Raw genomic sequence first — 9,222 nt, forward strand, 5'->3', positions numbered from 1 at the left:
TTACCTTTGATTGTAGCTTGAAGATATTGAGCTTTTGAGAACCTTAGCACCTCAAATGTTGTGCCTCTAATAGATCACAAACACCAAAGCAATTGGAGAATCCAAGAGAGAGAGGGGAAGGTAATTTTCGGCTCCAATGAATCCTTTAGGGTTAGTGTAGACGAAAATATGAAGCCTAGGGACCCTTTATATAGGTGAGGAATTAGGGTTTCAGTCAAAGTCCTCATCCGATTGCTTAGGCTCTAAGCAGCCCACAAGAACATTCCAGAACTAAGCCCTTGGACGAAATCTTATGGGCTATCTATAAGGATTTAGTCCAACCCCTTTCCAAGGGTTCCTCAGCCCAAAATGCAATTATCCAATAATTACAAGTTCAATCCCTTTAATTCAATTAACCTCTTTTAACCACAAAATTAATTCTAAATTAATACTTGACCAATGTTAATTAATTAATATGATTTCTCCTTTAATATATTATTCATATAATATATTAATAAACCATAATAACCTCTTTCTCAATTATTCTTCCAGTCAAGTTTCTTTGGTGAAGGCAACCCAAAAGGACCATGCTACAACCGGGTCAAGTACATACCAAATATAGTTATGGCTTAGACACCTAATCCAACAACAACATTCTCCCTCCCGCCCCTTCTCATGTTTCCACAATCATGATCTATTTTACTCTGATGTTTTGTATATTTTGTATCTTGGATGTTTTCGAAACATTTGATGTGTGGGATTGATGAATTTAAAAATGAAAATTTTTATTACTGTTTTGGAATGTTACAAGTTGATATCAGAGCCTTGGTTTGAGGGATTCAGGCAGACTTTTAGGGTGTGTCATAACTCAAACTAAGGAAATGAAAATCTTTTCAAAAGGAAAATAAATTTATAAAAGGTTTTTAAAATAAAGAGGGGGTGTGATGCGTGCAATCAGCTGAGCTCAAGTAAGTAATTCCCAAATACCCATACTTATGTGTTATGATTAGCATATCTGATATTTGAATTATACGCTAGCATAGGGATAAAGATACCCTCGGGGATCTTATGATGGATTTGCATGATTTGTGTGATGCCTTATAGCCTAAGGGAATTGGATTTCATGTATTACTTAGAATTTTCATCAGCTCAGTTAATTGCTAAGTGTATGCTTTTAAAGTTGTATACGATTAGGATCCTAAAGCCCTAAAATGATCGATTTAGCCTCATTTCTTGTTCCATGTTTGGTTGTGGACTTAGGGTTGAATCATCATTTGACAGTCTATGTGATCCCGTTTTGTGTATAACTTGCATGCATAATGCAACCGACGGTGTTGATTAAGATTCTTTGTATTGTAGAGGCGGCCGAATTGAGAATTCTTAGGAGAGCCTAAGTAATGTCGTAGTAGATTTTATATGTTGTATAGAATAGGATGGGTATATGGATTTAGTATGGTGACTTAGAGGATTCGAGATGGCCCTTGAGGAGGGTGCAGATAGGTGTGGAAGGTAGTATTAGGCCCGTACTATTGGAAGCACAGGATATGTACCCGAGACAAGGACGAACTTGGAAATTCTAAAGAGACATGTATAGTGGGAGTTCCCTCGAATTTTATGCTGATCTTTTATATGTTTGTATTTTAGTTTGAGGATGGTGGTGATCACTCAAGGAGGAGGTTTTGGCTCTGGTTCTGGTCCTGGTTCTGGATCAGGCACAAAACCGATTGATGAGAGGCTACGTGAGTTCATTGCGGCCGAGGTCACTTATTGTATTGTGGATGCTACTACGGTGATGTTTGGTACCATCAAGGAGGGGATTATGGAGCTTCTGGATGAGCAACTCTGGGCTTTTCGAGCCGAGATTGATGCGGGCCAGTTAGGAGCGCGAACTCCTTCATTTCAGGAGTTCAAGGCTTGTGAAGCTCCAGAGTTTTTCGGGGCTAAGACCCCAACTCTATCCGACGTTGGATCGCTGACTTGGAGAATGCTCAACGGACGAGTTTTTTACTTGAAGGGGCAAAAGTATGGTTTGCATCCTGCCTACTGAGAGACCAAGCACTTGACTGGCAGGCTGAGGTCGGCCGAGCTTTGGGATCTACGACATTATCCACCATGACATAGGGAGAGTGTGTTGGGAGATTCCAGGAGGAGTTTGCATCGGCGATTGATGTGCAATAGATGGCGAGGGAGTTTCAGGATCTTCGCTAGACCACTGAGATTATGGCGGAGATAACCGCCAAGTTCCAGGACAGGTCTCTTTTGGTTCCGTAGTATGCTGCGGATGAGGAGATGAAGAAGACAAGATATCATGACATGTTGATGGATGACATCAGGGAGTTTATGAGCTTTTCAGGAGCAAGAACATGAATGATTTGATCGAGAGGGCTCGCGAGTGGGATATTGAGCTAGAGCTTTAGACGAAGCGCAAGGCGAAGCAGGTGCAGACAGCCGTGGGCCAAGCTAAGAGTCCCAAGACTTCTAATTCGCATTCTAAGGGCCAGCAGGGTCGAAGTTGCTACGACAAGTGCGACAAGCTGCATAGTGGAGTATGCCGATCAGCGGGTTTGAGATGTTACAGATGTGGTCAAACCGGTCATACGAGTATGGATTGCCCCCAGAGTGTATTGATCTATTTTCACTACAACCAGACATTCCATAAAAAGGCCGATTATCTAAGGTTGTCTGAAACATCCCAAAAATACGGTCCAAAAATTTCGTTTTTAATTATTAATAAAAACCATAGTTATCAAATCACCATATAAAATCATATGTCATTGTATCTCAAAACATCATAAAAATCTGTCAAATATATCACAGTAAAACATCCCATGCTAAAATCATGGTGTGTGCACTGCAGTCATCCCGAGCTCTTCCCCTTGCTACCGAAGGTACCTGAAACCAAAACTGAAAAATGTAAGCACGAAGCTTAGTGATTCTCCCTAAACTACCACATACCATACACATAATCACATAATAACAAATCATGGGCCCCACCCACTTCATCGAGCCCTGCCCGGTATCGGACAATGTCCAACATCGGACCGAAATCCAGCATCGGGCCCCGCCCGGCATTGAGCAAAGCTCGGTATACATATAAACATATCAACAAATACATATAAATAATCACATAACATGAACATATAAACATTCCTCGGGCCCCAGCCGACATCGGACCAAAATCCGGAAGCATACAAACATTCCTCGGGCATTTCCCGACATCAGACCGTAATCTTAAAACATACAATACAGACAGATGCAAGAATCACGAAGACATCAAGCATACAAACATTCCTCGGGCACCGCCCGGCATCAGATCGGAATCCGTAAACATATAAATCTACATCGGGTACTACCCGGTATCGGACCTTAGTCCGGAACATACTAACATACATAAATGGGCCGACATTGGTGCCTTCGACCCGTTCCTACAGGAGGGAACTCACCTCGCAAAGCTGAATGTAGAATCTCACGGTAAGGAATCTCTAACGGCTGCTCTGACGACTCCTCGAGCTAACATTACCAAAATAACACTTAGTCAAAATCCAATACTCCTTCTTAGGGTAAAATGACCATTTTACCCCTGATCTAATTTGGACCATAACCTAGGCCCAATTTCATAACATTCATGGTCCAATTCTATATAGCCTTTCCAAGCCCACTAATGGCCCACTTATCCACCAAGTTGATGAAGATGGCATTAAGCTGTAAATTAAGAGCTCTCTAGAATTATCCACCAAGCAAGACAAAACCACCATATATGCTAGTATAGCACTTGAAAAATGTTGTTCTTAAGCTTTAAGACATATTCCAAAATATGCTTAAAGAGAAGCAACATTTAAGCACTTAATCTCTACACCATTTATGGTCGTCACGCTGTGGGAATATGGTCGTCACACTGTGGGAAACACTTAAAATGTGTAGGAAGAAAGTCTTCAAATCAATTGAGAAGATTCCTTATCGCCACAACGTGGACCAGAGTTAACCATGCCATGGAGTCCTTAGAATACACTGTTGGGATTTTATTCGAAAATTGTTTCAAAAACATAAACAATGCAACGAAAGACTTAAGATTTGAACAAAAATAAAACTAGTTTTATTCCCACCAAGGATAATTTTGCAAGACTTGGAAAGATTAAAACAACCATAAAAGAGAATACATAACAACCTTTGAAGACTTTGATCCTCATGGGAGGTTGGAAGTTGATGAAGATGGCATTAAGCTCTAAATTAAGAGCTTTGTAGAAGTCTCCACCAAGCAAGACAAAACCACCATATATGCTAGTATAGCACTTGAAAAATGTTGTTCTTAAGCTTTAAGACATATTCCAAAATAAGCTTAAAGAGAAGCAACATTTAAGCACTTAATATCTACACCATTTACAAGAAGAAGATGAGAGGGAATAGAGCTTTATGCTCTCGGATTTTTCTAGAGAAAAGAAGGAGAAAGATGCAAGTGAAAGCTTGCTCAAAACTCTTGTCTCGTACCACTCTTTTATACAAGCAAGTGTATAGAAAAAGTTAAGACACAAAAGCAAAAGTAGAAGTCACTTTTTCTTACAAGGAATGGAGAAATAATAAACAATTTAACACTCCAACTAGCCATGCCTTTAATCATATTAAACTAGGCTTGTAAGAAGCATGGTAAGTGTAATAAACAAATCATAAAGTGATCTTGTCTCTAAGACCTCAAAAATTTGGCCATGCTTGACAAGATACAATATATGGAGTATATTACACATTAGTTCATGTCTAAATGTTACATTTATACATATACCAACTTTATATAAAAGCCTATCATTTATATAAAGTGATTCTAACATATATATAACATATAACTAGTCATATATTTATAAATATTTCTTTTATATAAAATTACCTTTTATATAAATAAACTCTAACTAATTTATTAAGATAGAAATATAACTTATAAATAATCATACTTTATGATATATTTCATAAGTTCTTGTTTTTACTATAAATATTATTTCCATAAATAGTAAATTCCCAATTAGCAAAATATTATTTCCATAAAATAATAATTTTTCAATTAAATACAAGTTTTGATATACTTATTAATAATCAAATTAAACTAATAAATAATCAATTGATGGTAACTTGCTATAAGGTGTGTCCCTATAGGATCATATCTTAATAGCAATATCATTCTATAATGACTCTTTGGCATACTAGATCTTTCAATCTCCCACTTGCACAAGACTCGTCATAGATTGATATAGACAGTTGTGAACGTCTAGCAACATTTCACTTCCCCCAATAACATATGACGAAAAATGCCATTCATCAACATCCAATTCCCAAAAGCTCAAAGCCTCAATTGATGTATTAAGGTAAGTTTATCGATTATCCCTTTGTTACAGACATCCTGTTAAACATGAGCCTTGGATCGCAATCAATCTCAGCTATAATTCAACTTTGGGTAACGCGCGTTAGATGTATAACTCTCAACACATAAGAGGAACAAATCCCATCTTGACCACATAAAGCCTCTTGCATAGTTCACACCATACCTGAAAATGGATTTTATAACTGCTCGGTTAAGGATCGTTGTTTGACCATATCAAAGCATAGTACTCCCTATACCTAAGTCTCACTATGTATGTCAGGTGTTAAGGATACAAAGATAGTACCTTTTAATCAAGTGTCACTCATGACTACGATCTATGAGTTGATCTTGATGCGGGTTCGTTCAGTACTAGTTCTCTGATAAGTACCTATGAAACTTGGTTACAACCACGTGCCTACTTTCATCTAGTGAGAGTCAACCAATCCAATTCATATTAGTCTTACTTCATAATTGCTCCCACAATTACAACCGACTATGAACTTTTAGAATAATAAGATTATTCATGGATTAAACATGTTAATATAGAACACAACAAGTATTAATTTGATGATCATATCCCAGTATATCAAAACACTATATAATAGTTGTTGTTACAATGTTCCAATATCCAAATACTAAATCCAAATCAAAATCTTATTTCTAAAATAATAAAGTCCTATGGCTGAAGTGTGACCACTCATACTTAGCTTAAAAAGAAAGACTTTATTAATGGGTTTGACTAAATTTAATTTGTGTGAATTTCACGAATATTGTCATCTCCACATTTGACTTTTACTCTAGGTATAGTTAAATATCTTGTAGAATATGATTGGTGTTCTTTCCTGACATATAGTCTCTTAGCTTGATTAAGTATACTTACAAAGTCACAAAAATTTCTATGTGATTCTTGAATGACAGAAATCAACATAGCTTTTCAATGAACCCAGTCATCCAATCATATATGACTTCAACTTCAAAAGTAGTGTATTATTATTTTATAGTAGATTATGTCATTATGTTTTGCTTGGACCTCATTCCAACTAAAATTACTCTTCATTCCACAATGGAGTCATAATCCAATTATAATTCAGAATTATCTATATTTTTTTAGAAATCAAAATCATATGTAGCTCTTTACAATAAGATTTTATTCTAAACTAATAATCTCATATACATTCTCTTAGAATGTTCTCATAGTCATATAGTGACTTAACCATGTATTCAATTTTGTATCTCATGATATGACATAAATGATGGATTCATTTTCCAAGAAAAAAGAAGATAAATCATTTCATCTAGCTCAAACCTATGTGTTAGGTCCTTTTGAGACAGACTCAAAAAGGTGTCATGTGATAATGAGAATCCTCCAAAGGAATCTTGTATCTTGACCTCATTCAAGATATTGTTAATTCATGCATAAGAGTTTAAAACTTTCAACATTCATATTTATCTATTTCTATAGATTTTACACTCCAAGAATGTATCTTGTCATTCCTAAGTCTTTCATTTTAGAAATACTTTCCAAGTCGAGGTGAAAACTACCTTGTATAGTCGGAATGTTATTTCAAATGATTAAATATGTCTCATTCATACAAGATTAGCAATATCACTATGCTCCCACTAGTTCTTAGTAAACACACATGTTCTTTTCATTTTGATATAAAATCATACCTTATATCTTTATATTAAAATGACTATTCAAACCTTGAGATGTTTGCTTTATATCCACAAGTGGATCTTAAGCCTTACACATTTGGTTAGGATAACATAGATTAAGAAAACCTCCATGCTAATCTATATAGATATATTCTAGTAGATGTCTATTAAGAAAAGTGGTCTTTCTTGAAATCTATTTGCCACATCTCATATTAAGAATATGAAGTTATATTAAATAATATACTTTTTGATCTAATCATAGCTACTTGTGAAAAGGTTTGATCACAGTCAATGTTATGGGTATGTTAAGGACCATGGCCAATGACACGAGTATGATAAAATCCTTTTATGACAAGCCTTGCTAAATGTGCATGATATCCATGTATATATTCTTTCTAGAAGAATCTCTTACTCCTTCTCGCCTTGCTATAGAGAGGAAGACTAATTAAGCACATACTTGATTATTATACATGAATTACATATCAATGTTCATGACTCTAAGTCATTCATCAAATTCAAGATTTGATATGGCATCATGATAGTTGATGGATTTGCTAGAAACCTTCAAGAAGAACTCATCAATGAGAGATTCCAGATTTCTCAAGTCAAAGATGATTTCTACCATTAATGCGAATAATTTGTGTTTTTTGAATAGCTATTATTCAATTTCAACAATTCCTTGTTGAAACTAGTGCCAACAATTGCTACATTAGGTTATGGTTCTTGAGCTACTTCAAGTTCCATGTGCCTCCCACTTGCTTTGTCACTAGAAGCTTGCTTTCTATTGACTCAAAATTCAGAAGAATAATAGAACTTATTCTTTATGGGTTTGTATTAATAATCTAAATGCCCTTTTAGAATATTATACAGATATGTAATTTGTTTATGTTTGTATTTTAGATACAATTAATAGTGATTAAGGTATAATCCCAAGTGCATAAAGGAAGATAATTTCTATCGATTAGAAAGTAAACATTATCCAGTAAGGTCTAATTCATCATTTATTATCACTTAAAGCTTTAGATGGTGTTGTTGGATTTATTTGTATCTTGTGCTTAATCTAAGACATTCATTAGAAAGGAAATCACACACCATAGTTAATAGTTCCTTAATATTTATTTTCTCTAAACTTTAGGGAAAATATTATTAGGAATCTTTTATATATAAACAAGATTCACATATTTCAAATAAACTACATTATTTGTCTTTAAAGATCCCTTTCTTGAAGTAGGAATATGTGGATTTCATTTATATAATGAAGATACAATGCCATGGATAAGTTTGATTTAAAACAAGTTTAATTCAAAAGTGCTTGCATATAGAACTTAATTTTATTTATAAAATGTTGATATTTACTTTATAATTCTATTAAGAGATCTAGTCTCATAAATAGAAGTCAATCATTTCAGAATATGAGTATTATCGTTATGAAAAAACGATCAAGTAAATAACCAAACATTTAAATAAATAATTGAGACATAAATATTTAGACATGCTTAAATTAAAAAATACATTGTTCCAAAACAAACATTGTTTTATATTACAAATAATTTATGTTCTAACCATAAATGTTAAATCAAACTCCGAGAGTGTGGTTCCAACTTGCTTGTGCTCAACTGTTTACTCTTCTGTAATTTCTACAAACAAGTTACATATATTTGATTAACATTCAAGTACCAAGTACTTGAATGTTATATGAAAAGTATAAGTTCTATCTAGTAGATACCTGAAGTACTAGTCTTTTCTAGAGTTTCTTTTCAGATTAGAGAAACAGTTTCTCTTCTAGTATCCATTTTCTCCATAAAAGAGACAAGATCCATCTATGTGGGCCTTCTTGGATTTCTTGGGCTTAAAGGTGTTCAGTCCATAAAACATTGGCTTCTTAGATCACACAAAGTGACTCTTATTAGCCTTGAATTATTCCATTGTTTGAACAAGTTTAAAAAAAATATCGTTGTATTTATTGGAATATTGCTTAACTTGTTACATCATCAGATATATTTCTAAATTATTCAAGACTTCCTGGAAGTCAGGAATAACTATTCCTAGTATGATGTTAGAAGCATATTTATCATAGTGATGCATTTACTAGGTATCATGTTCAGGTCTATTGCTCAAAGCAAGTTGTTTAAGACTACGACTTTTAAGTGTATACAATTTCACATCTCTCACGAGATTGTCTCTCAATACATGAACCCATTCATTGAAGTTGTATCTATTGAATGTTATTTTTTTTTATCAAG

The sequence above is a fragment of the Lactuca virosa genome, chromosome 6 (assembly GCF_052849685.1).
Source record: "Lactuca virosa cultivar CGN04683 chromosome 6, Lactuca_virosa_CGN04683_v6, whole genome shotgun sequence".
Classification (NCBI taxonomy): Eukaryota; Viridiplantae; Streptophyta; class Magnoliopsida; order Asterales; family Asteraceae; genus Lactuca; species Lactuca virosa.